The 12052-nt window shown below is 39.4% G+C and overlaps 1 protein-coding gene across 4 annotated transcripts in view; it reads left to right on the top strand.

The window, feature by feature from the left end:
* The window catches only part of SMAP1 (small ArfGAP 1), a 421957-nt gene that overhangs the window by 168412 nt on the left and 241493 nt on the right, over positions 1–12052 (top strand). The gene's annotated exons all lie outside the window — the stretch shown is intronic.

The following is a 12052-nucleotide window of genomic DNA, read 5'->3' as shown; positions in this document are numbered from 1 at the left end:
CCACTAAGCTTCCCTCCTTTAGAAAGCAGCATCTCTATCTAAGGCTCCTTTTAATGGTGGTACAATCTCGATACCCATGACTTTCATAGCCGATATGGGATGTTTAAGTTGTACGCAATGTTGCACCAATATTGTAGGATCGGTACCTTTCTTAATTAACACTCTTATGCTCTCTAAACCGTTGAGGGATAGTTATCGGCCCTAAGTACAGCGTTCCTATCTGAACAAGATTTTCAATTTGAGCAGCAATATTATTTACAGATGATGTGCTTTTCTATTGTATGTCAGCCCTCACCTTGATAAAGACTGCGTGGCAGTCGAAACGTTGGTTTGCTTCACTGCTGAATAAATCTCCTAAAGAGAAGACCGTGTGTCTAGATTTTTTCCCTCTTCAGTCGAAAACTGAGCCACTGATTGAGAGACACCTGTGCTGAAGCAGAGATATCCTGAAAACCTGGCCTGTTGGGGGGTCCTGGAGCACTGGAGTTGCCCACCCTGGTCTAGATATATGTATTATTATCATGACAAACATAACACCTGCAAACTTCAGTCCCATTTCCATGGTTCAGATAGATAGATTTTTTCTTTTAGAAAGGACACTTTTGTCATTTTAATCTCGCACATCGCGTATCAATGAATATAACAGATTCGCAGGTACAATCCTTTTGGTGAGACTTTTAAATGGAAGAAAATGGGCTAGAGGTGTAGTTTGGGGGTAACGTTACTGCCTTTGAAGTGGGCGAACCCCGTTTGAATCCATGGGATCTTGGGCAAATCGCTCAATCTCCCTGTGCCCTCAGGCACAGCATTAGATTGTAAGCTGTACGGGGCAGTGACGCATTGTGCCTGCAAAATCCAGTATACAGCGCTATACGAGACAAAATATCTGATTATTAATAGAGTGACAAGTGTATGTTAGCTAAGGTCACTGCAACATAGATGTGATTCCTGAACTATCCCCTATTGAAAGCAATATTTTTCATATCTGATGTAGTTGCTGCACTGCTTTTGGGTTATAAAAGTGACTTAATGTATATAAAACCAAGCTGTGTGCTTGATGCCAATGTTTTCACTTTGGCATATTCAACCTGTGTTGGATTTGACATAAACATATAGAGATGTAGCCTGGCATAAACAGGCAATAAATCTCATCGGGCTTCTAGTTAGGCTAGCCGCAGCATTGCAAAGTACTGTATGCTTAACCATTGCCTAAATGGGAAACTTGCTTTTTATGGGCAAGTATTTTGTGCAATTGGTTTGCCCTCTCTGCTTTAGAGTAATGTGTAGGGTTAGGTTTTCCTTAAATATATCAGTTGGATTTATTTCTTGAACCTCAGGATTTTCTTTACAGTCAGCCGCATGTAGTGACAAGTTTGTATTAAGTGTAAATATATGGGTAACAAGGAAAAAAAAACCTTTGCCTAACCCTATTCGCGTAATGCCTAATTATTTCTCACATCTGATTTGTACGCCATGTCTTTTCAGCTTGTTTTTTGGGGGGTTCATGAACTTACTCTAATGTTTACTAGTGTTGGGGTGTGCATCAAAACCATATGAACACTACAGGAGCGATCATGTGATTCAGAGGCCTGAATGGGTTAATATCCTTTCCAACATCTGACCTTTTAATCTGCCATATACAGTATAGTTATCTAAGCTTTTGTTCTGTATTAGAAATGTGGTTCTCATCTATTTTTTTATTTTATAATGATGGTCCTATACTTGGACGTTGACTTACTGGTTGAACTTGGGAAAACAGTGGACCGATATGTTGCAAGTTCCCTGATGGCTGCTGTACTAAATATTATCCAGGTGTCTTTTGATAACAGACCCATTTTTGGAGCCCTTGTAGTATTTGCCTTAGTCTATAATCCCAGCGATTTGCACAGTGCATGCAATTTCACATGCAAAACTGGGGATGTGTAATTTCTCTTGTGGGATGCAGTTAATTATAGTCTGCACATACCATTAAATGACAAATGATAGTTTTACATTAAGCTTTTCATTATTAGGATTTCAGGTTTTATCTCAAATTTTTTAATTACTTAAGTTTCCTGAGATCTATTGTGCAGAAGACCTAATCAACAGCTCTGCTCCTTAGAGGTTGTTTGATCTTTTGAAAGCTATTCTGTTGTCAATGGGATATGCCTGCAAATGTAAGATTTACTTCACTATGATTTACTTTTCTATGGGACTAAATGGTAATTTAATTGTCTGCAAACTGGTTATGTTCAGTGAAATCCAAAATGCATATATAATCAGTATTCCAAACCCACATTAGTGCATGTGAGGGGCCTGGTGATTAGTTATCAGCGCAGCCACCGAACTATCCCTTTGGGCCTCATGCTAATTTCATTGTAGGGGTGAAAGAAAAAATAATTAAATGCAAAAATAATTTCTTATGGAACAAAAATAATATCCATATTATGGTTCCTTTTTTCAGATCTGTTTTTAAATTTTTTTTATTTTTTTTTTCTCTCCATACAGTAGTTAAGTTTGGTAAAATATACTGTAACATGTTGCTTGTCTTACTAGTTAGCAATGAATACAACACAAAAGCACAACACTCAAACATAGCCCTAACTGTACAGCGGTTATGTGGCTACATCACTTATTTTATATCAGGTGACTTTAAAAGGCAGGGAGATAAGCCATTAGTATCCCAGAGGGATTTATTAATGGCATTGATGTGTAATATATTCATTATTGACATTGAGGAAGAGATTTAGACTGAATTGCTTTTTTTTTCTCCCTCTTCTCGTGTCAACTTGGTAAAAATGAGAGTTCACAGACATTGACAGAATTCAGGATTTGTGCAGTTAATTGAACATACAAATGAAAAAGTACACAAGTTCATTGTTATGCACCTGGTCATTGTCACGGGAGACCAATGCTTTTAACACAAAAATACCTGCATCCTTTGACTGAGCAAAATGTGAGATAAAATAAATTGTAATTTATTCACACAATGAATTTACACAGCTTAATTTACAAAATAAGCCGAAAATACACTTACTTAGTTACAATGTTACATCTGGTTACAGGAAAGATCTTTGAGGGAATCTCAGGTGAATCTTTTTACAGCATGTTGAATCTACCTCCTGACAGGTTGCACAGACTTTTAAAACCTCACATGTCCTCCTATCTTTACACTGTGCAACCAATCGCGGCGTGGGAACAAAACATCCCACCTATTGGCAAGGTTCGCCCATACTTCAGGAAGCCTGGCAGAGGCTTCAAGGTATGCCACAGGCATGTGCGAATTTCGTCCCTAAGCCGCTTAGTATACCTAGCCAAGCCCACTTTCCTTGTGACAGGTTGTTTACCTGCCCCCTGACACCTGGACATCTGTCAGGGATAAACTGTTTACCTCTCCCTATCCCCACTTGACACCTTACTTGGCTAATTCTTTTGAGCTACGGCCTGTTTCCAGACACAGGGGAACCGAATCAGCAGGGTGCCATAGAAGCCTGAGTGTAAATTATGCATTGCTTACTCACTGGATTTCCAGCCATGCATTTTAACGCTTAGTACTCACACTTTAAGTGTTACCTCCTGTTCTGGACGCCTGAAAGAAAAATCCCCTTATGTCTATAATGTTAAAACAGTTAAACTAGGGTAACTTTAATCAATTATTATAAGGCTGTATAAAAATTGTGTGATAACCTTTTTAATGGTTTTACCTCAGCAGCGCTGTAGGATGTTCCCAGCCAAAGTTAGCTCACTGCTTATACGCTATGCAGCAGGCTGCCGTGTTTTAAAAACTTTTTTCCTTTCTTCGGTTGGCAGCGAAACACTGTTACAATGTTCATAATTGATACATCACTTGTTACAACACTGATACAGTGGTGGCCGCCTTTATCCTTCTGCGACCGCCACCGCGGGAATTTTTAAACCGTGGAGGCGCGCGGCTTTTTTCCAGCTGGTTTCCCGTGCCGCGGGCGCTTTCAAGGATAAGCGCCATTAGCGCTTATCTGATGATGCGGCCGCCGCGTGGGAAACTCCGATAGAAACGGAGAAAAGCCCCGCATTTATCTGGGTAAGCTTTAGAATAAAGGTGGCCGCGACAGAACAGGTTCACTCAGGGTATTAATATGGTCCCCTTATACGTAGTGGGAGACACAGACAATTCTAACACATTTACAGGCTTGCAGCCAGCAGTGGGCTGCAGAGCTGACACTTTACATTTACACACTAGTCCTTAGAGGTTTGAGATGTGCAGGTTGTCTTGGAGGTTGTTAAAAAAAATAAAAAACAGCAGCAAATTGATTGCTTTAAGACACAAAATATTTACCCCTCCCCCCAACACAAACTTACATACTTAAATATAATGAAAATCACTTTTTTTGTGTTGATTTAATAATGTTTGCTAGAACTTCTGTAATTTTTTTGGCCCAATCATGTTTATTGCAGAATGAATCGGATTATCTCTAAATCCTTCTTAAAACCCATTTACAAAACTGCCAGTCCAAGCTACAAGTCTGTCCTTTTTATCTCGACCCATTTGCTGCCATCTTCTTATGCTGGAAAGGGAAGTGCAGTGAGTAAGGATAACTAAGCTGTCATACCGTGTACAGCATCTCCACCGGGTGTTCCCAACACAACACACTGGTATTCCTTTTGTCCTTGTGTTCAGTGTTGGTCCTATTTTCACCGACCTCTAATGTTTGTATCAGTATCTGCCTGGTGCCCTTTCTCTTTGTCTATGCAGAAACCGCTGCACACACCTGTATAGTCAAACCGCAAAGCAATGTGTTTAACCAAAAAGCATTGGTTGTTCAAGGTTTTGGTCCCACAGTTTTTTGTGGATTTCTGCTTTGGGCCATGAACAGAACAGCACCGATCTGATATTTATGTTCTAAATTATAATTATTTTACTCTTTTAACCAAAAGTGTTAACTGCCTTTTTTGTGACTAATGTCACTTTAACTTGAAATTTGCAAATACCAATGTCCATTTGCTTAAAAGAGAACTGCCTATATTTGCAAGTTATAATGGGCATGTAGGGGAAGACAGCAGCAATATTAAAGGGCAATTATAAATTCATTTATTTCTAATAGGGGGGATAAGGAAAAATAGGCGGATAAGGAGTTGATGTTTTGGTGGGTGGGGAATGGGGCAGTTGGCCCTTTCCCCTGTTCATTAGAGTGGGCTTCTATGTTTTTAAATATACTAGTGATAATGACAATGGTGCCCACTCCTACAGTAAGTGCCCCTATGGAAATGGAATCGGCTTTCGAGTATCATTATGCTTGTTCCATCTGTAAACCAGAACGGGATCCATTTCCCCCAACATTTACTCTTACAATATTTATACTAAACTGGTACAAGATATATTACACGTATTATAGAGATATATTGTATATTACATATTTCAAATGATTAAATTAGTAATTTATGTGTCACCTACTGCAGCCACGGGGACGTGGCCCTTTCAACAGCTCTGACACGATGTCTTCTGCTCATGAGTTGTTATGGGTCAAAACAGATCATTCTGCTTGCAGTTTAAAGCAAGTTTTGGTAACTTTTTTTTTTTTTACAGTTATGTTATCCATAGAAGATAATCGGTTTATGAAATCAGGCAAGAAACTGTTTAGATGCCACATTTTTATTTTTGAAGTTATACAGAACAAAACGACACTAATTTTCTACTTGACCACACAAGTAAAAAAGACAAAAGGTGCATTCACCACACTCCATAAAGAGATTTTAAAGACCCTACAGTACCTCAAGATGCAGTTCTTGACGCAGAGCTTGTAAAAAAAAAAAATGTCCTTCAAATGATATTGCGAAGTTATTTAATAGAATTGTACAGAGGAACGGTCAAGATCTTGGTCTCGTCGTATAATGCTAAAGAGTAAGCGCTGCAGGGCTGCTCACAGACTCGCTTCATGATCTAAGATCAGCTTTTCATGTTCCACAGAATCAGAGAGAAGGCATAAATTTAAACCTTTCTTTAGTTCCAAATGCCAGTGGGTCATCAGGGCAATACTGAATTTACAATGTGAGACATCGTTGTGAGCTCAGCATTTTAAAATAGAATTATTGAGGCAGGTAATAAATGGAAGCGACATAGGCTCAGGTTGATTTTACAAATGCACACTTAACATATATCTTGTGCCGTAGCAGTATATGAAGTTAGGTTCAGCAGGCCGTCCTCCTCTGTACAGGTGACTTCTTTTAAAAACTCCCCGCTTTCGTCTAGATACTAGTGCCAAATAGATAATGCTAGTACAGGGAAGGCCAACTCCAGTCCTCAAGGGTCACCTGATTGAGTCACTGATTGAGCCACTTGTGCTGAAGACAAGATATCCTGAAAACCTGACCTGTTGGTGGCCCTTGAAGACTGGAGTTGGCCATCCCTGTGCTAGTAGATGAAGCGTTTAAGGGGCCAGTTCTTTATAGATTTAACTCCATATGAGCCACACAGATTTCACAAGACTCGTTTTCAGGTGAGCAAATTGAGGTTAGATGAACATCAAATATTTATTATTGTATTTTTGGAAGAAGCATTCAACTCCTGGGAAATGTTAGTAAGTGAGCAACTAAGAGCCCATCACACTGCCTTGTCTTCTGTATGCTCACGGAGCAGACTGTTACAAGTTGTGGAAGGAGCACTGTACACATACAGGAGAACGTTACAATGCTGATGAATTTCCACCCGGATTTACAATGTCATTTTGTTTTCTCGCCCTTCGGCATAGTTAATGAGACCTGTTCAAGATCACGTTGAGCTGCCATTATTGTTGCTATGTTTCACAAAGAAATCACCACCTAATAATGTGAACGTAACTTAATATTGAAGTTTATTTGCGATTGAATGGCTCTTATTAACCTAGACTCCCGTCAGGTTCCTGTCATCTACTTCTAGTAAATGTCCCCTATTCCCAATTTCACCTGCACATAGATCCACCATTACAATAACACAACAAATCAGGGGGGGGAAGGAGGAGACAGAATGGTTACCTCACTATTGTCTCATTAATATGTGTCTGTGGGGTAGTGTTGGGTTCCCTGATGTCTTACTAACTTACATTGCTAAGACTTCAAACTAATTATAAAGTTGCATGGGGAGTTAAACTTCTATCTCTGTGCCTGTATTTGGTGCTCTCCTCGGTGCATGCCTGTATATACTGTACACTCATCTACAGCTGTAACGCAACGAAAATGAACACTGCTTTGGTTTTCAAGGTCATTTGGCATGCTGTAAACAATCGTATGTTGCTGGTGGCACAGTAATTGGATATTAAGTAAGCATTAAGGATAACGGCTTAGAAATGGAAATGCTAATCTTAATATGAATCTTTTGCAGTTAAAGATTTTACATTCTAAAAATAACAAACAAACCGCTCCAGAGCACAATTACTTTTGGGATGAAAGTGTCAAATAAAGAAACCTCTTCCAGGAAAATCGACTTAAATAAAAAAAAAGAGAAGAAAATGTGAAGCAGTCGCCACTTTCAAAATAATGAAGAATCCGCTGTGTTGACGATCAAAAAAATACAATTTATTATAAATGTTTAAATCAGAGACTCCGTCACCACCCTACCCCGTACCAACATTACACATCCTATAAACATTATTATTTAAGAAAGAAAAATAAAATCACAAAAGTGCATAGTGAAAAACAAAAGCACACATATATTTATAAAATATTAAGCAAGATAATAAAGGCAATTATAAGCATCTACGGGACTTCTGTTGCACTTGTTAGTAAAATAGTACGTAATAAGTGTTGCGAAAGTTTTCCTACAAGAGTATGCACACTCCACCTTTTCTCAGTTCTTAATGCAAAGTGCCTTAAAGTCACATTACATAACTAATACTGCTTCCCAGCAATTATATCGTTTCTCACTCACTGTATCCACAAGCTGTATATAGTAAAAAGTTGAAAACTGTCATCTAGCCTTATTTCATCCAAAAATAAGCTCAATAACAGGGTCTTGTTGGTCATATTTGTATTAGCCTCTCTGCAACTACAGCATGTATTCCCCTAGCCACCTTAGTGCTGTACTGTTTTGCAGAAAATGTTATAATGATGTTTACTCACGTACCGCCACGTGTGATCTATCTCCTGTTCCGCTAGGTTTGCTTTAAGCCAGGGTTATCGGGCTGTTGTCGTTAGACCCGTGACCTAAAATCAACATCTGGTCTTCCAGTTCCACTGGGTTAAAATGCTGAATTTCAAGGCGCTCTCAAACCACCACCAAGCAATTTCCTTTATTGGTCCCATACCTTCATGCTTACACGGTAGGTGTTATTGGTACCATTTAATAATTGGCACATCAACGCAGTGGGAAACTCCAGAACGTCCGTTCTTCTGCTCACAACACTGTGAGCTTCCGACAAGCGTTTCGTCCCTCCCACATATGGGGTCTTAACCCGGGCCTGTTCACATAGCGTATCCATTAATATTTAAAGACAACATGCACCGGAAATTATTGAAGGTGAAATATCATACTATCACAAATGTTATATCAGTTTACATTACTAAATGTGTAAAGGGAAAGAGCAGTGTAATAAGCGCTGATGCGGTGACTGTGAAAAATGACACAAAATAAGTGACAGTATTATATACAATATGCTTTACATTTAAAGTGAGGGCTGCCTAGGTAAAAGGTTAACACAAACCAGTGCAAATAATACAAAAAAAAGGGGGAGAACCGGCGCCTCTAAAATATAAAATCTGACCAAATATAAAGTCCAACAAGAATGAAGAGGAGTCCTGGGAGGAATCTTCAACAAAGTCTCAATCGGGACAGACAAACATATAAGACAAAGAGAAAAAAAGACAAAAGAAAAAAGATCATAGTGTAACTTACAAAACAAACAAAAAGCACTGAAAGGATTGATAAAAGGATTATTACAAATTGAATACAATGTAAAATAAATGAAACAACATACACATGTATGTGGGCTAGAGGATTTGCAGAGGATTTGGTCCGAATTTAAAGACAAGTTGCTCTACGGGCTTTTACTTTTCAGCATTGCTTTAAGTAGGTTTCCAATTCTACCCCTACCGGATGTTACAGCCTCATTAGTGTCTCTAGCCCACATACATGTGTATGTTGTTTCATTTATTTTACATTGTATTAAATTTGTAATAATCCTAATTAATATGTAATGATCTTTTTTCTTTTGTCTTTTTTTCTCTTTGTCTTATATGTTTGTCTGTCCTGATTGAGACTTTGTTGAAGATTCCTCCCAGGACTCCTCTTCATTCTTGTTGGACTTTATATTTGGTCAGATTTTATATTTTAGAGGCGCTGGTTCTCCCCCTTTTTTTTTTTTGTATTACTAAATGTGTATTACACATAATCAACAGCATTAAATATACAATACAAATCCCATACATAATCAAAAGATGTTTATGAAAGGATGACCCACTTCTCTAAATACTCCTAGTTAAACCTATCCACATACTAATTGAATCTAGATTATTTCTTATGATCTCGTAGGAAAATAGATAACTTAAAAGTTCTTCATTGAGTCCTACAGGTGCTCTGCTAGCTAAAATATAGATCCATCTAGCTTCTTTTTGTAAGAGGCATCCATCCAAATTGCCTTGTCGTGAGCCCAATTTGATCTGATCTACATGGATGAACCTTAACTCTTTGATAGACCCCTGGCGAACTTCATTGATTTATCTCTCGACACAACTCATTACAGAATTTTTAAAAAATATAATATTTGTGCTCCAAAATACACCTAAATTCTCTTATAGTTTTGCCTACATATATTTTAGCAGGGGAGTAGTAGGTGTATGCACTGACAAATAGGAAATAAAAAAGTGAGTTTATTCCATAAAACACCAAGTATCCTTACACTTCGTTCCCCAGACAGACCTTCTTCAGGGTTTTATCGTGACAAAGCTTGATTGATAAATCGATTCTCTAAGACAGGGGTGCGCAAATTGTGGGCAGGCGGGCGCGGTGGCTACAGATGTCCCGCGCTCTCCCCCAGGTTATTGAAATTAAATTAAGGGGGACCGTGCGAGGCCTCTGCAGCTTCTCCTTACTGGTCTTCGGTGATGTGTCGCCATGGTAACCCAGCGTCAAATGACGCAGCGGTGTCACGTGACGTGTTGCCATGGTGATGAGACATCACATAACACCACAACGTCATTTGATGCTGGAGCCGAGCAGGAGGGGGGGCTGAGACCCGGGAGGTGAGCAGGCAGGGGGGCGCAGTCTCAAAACTTTGCGCACCCCTACTCTAAAGCACCATTTAGGATCTCAGATAGTCTGTTGATCCTGCTGGAAGGATCAGAGGTAACTTTCTTGTAGCAGATCTCATTTAATTGCCGTAATATTTCTGCTTTATACATGTCTTCCTTCATCCAGACTGTTTTCACTCATGTCCGAGGGTTTAATCATTATCTCTCTATGACCCGGAAGACCTTTAAATGCCATTCTCTCTCCTTTAGTTAAAGGACTAAGGCCAGAGATATCACAATTGCTCCATCTGATCTCAACCAATTCACAAACATTGGCCACATTGGGACGCGTAGATATTGGTGGAGAAAAGACTGATGTGCTGCTGATATCCGTGAACCTATTTATTTATTACTATAAGTGTCATGAAGACCCTCCTGATAGAGTTCCTAAAGAACATTAATATTCATATCAAAAGTATATTGATTATCCTCTAATGGATCCTCCAAATCTGCAACAGCCATCTGTTTCTGCATATTTCGTGTCAGGTTCCAGGCATCTTTCTTGCAAACACAAATGTAAATCTTTTACAACCATAAATGTGCCCCCCTTAGAAGTAGGTAAGAAAGTTGACCCTTACCTTAAAAGGGATATACTGTATGCTCCTTTTGTTATTCAGTACCTGTAAGGTTCATTGCACACATCTGTTTTCCCTAAGTCTATCGCTTAGACCTGAGCTGTTTGTAATGGACATGGTTACCATAGCCCCACCTCTCTCGATCTCTTAAGTCTCTTCTTTTTTTCCTAAATCAGGATCTATATTCGACCTGTCCAAAAATGTAGAGGAGGGGAATGAGGGCACAGTCACAGTCTCTGTGTGAACTGTGCGTCTATGAATCTGATTCAGTATCAGAGCTATAAAAATCTGTATATTGATTCCTCCGTAAAAAAATATATATATATATATATATATTTTCATTAAAGTTATATAAAAATAAATGGTCTGATTTTTGTAGTTCTCCACATACCTATTAAATTATATTTCTTTTAGACTGGGGGTGTGCAAACGGGGACGCACCCCCAAGACTTTTTTTTGGGGGGGGGGGCGCGACTCACTTACCTGGCTTCTGTCGACGCATCTCCATGTGACCTCACATGACCCCGTGGATGCAATGCCCTTGCAATGGAGACGCGGTGTCATTTGATGCCGCATTAGAGGTAAGGGGGGGACGCCACACGGGGAGAGAAGGCGGGGGGGGCGCAGCGCAGGAAGTTTGCGATCCCTGTTTTAGACCCTAATTTCCCTCTGTACTTGTTCCACCTCATTCTTAAGTTGAGAATTCAACCTTTTGAAACTGGATCGTGTTCAAGAAGGGATTTCATTCATCAATACTTTTTCGAGATTTCAATTTTAAACCTGCAACCAATTTAATTTCATCTTCAAAAAAGCAACTGAATTCGCTCAGCAGAACATTTTGTTAATAATTGTTCCCATTTTGTTACAAATTGCACATCCGTAAATTTTGAGCCAGGGCTCAATTTCAATCTTAATCTTCTAGGGATCAGATTCCATAAGAAACATTCTTGGATAATAAAGTATTGGACAGTTCAAGTTTCAGATAAGCCTTTAAGCCCTGTTGCAACAGCCTTGTTCCATGCAGGCCACTGTGCCTCATGTTTGAGTGCAGAAAGAAACTTCTCTCATTTGCCACTAGCAGTAACCCCTTGGACGCCTCCTATCTATAATGTTAAAAGCCCCTAAAAGGGCCATCGGATGCATTGTGTGCAGACCACTTGGCAGCTTACAGTTACACTGCCTTTAACAATATCATCTCTTTCAAAGGCTAAGGTCCCGCTGAAGGCTGCTGCACGTGCGCCTGGCGTTCTGGTAGCGTGTGC

The sequence above is a fragment of the Ascaphus truei genome, chromosome 4 (assembly GCF_040206685.1).
Source record: "Ascaphus truei isolate aAscTru1 chromosome 4, aAscTru1.hap1, whole genome shotgun sequence".
In the NCBI taxonomy this organism is placed as follows: domain Eukaryota; kingdom Metazoa; phylum Chordata; class Amphibia; order Anura; family Ascaphidae; genus Ascaphus; species Ascaphus truei.
Note: the sequence above shows the minus strand (reverse complement) of the source record. Positions and strands in the feature narration are given on the sequence as shown.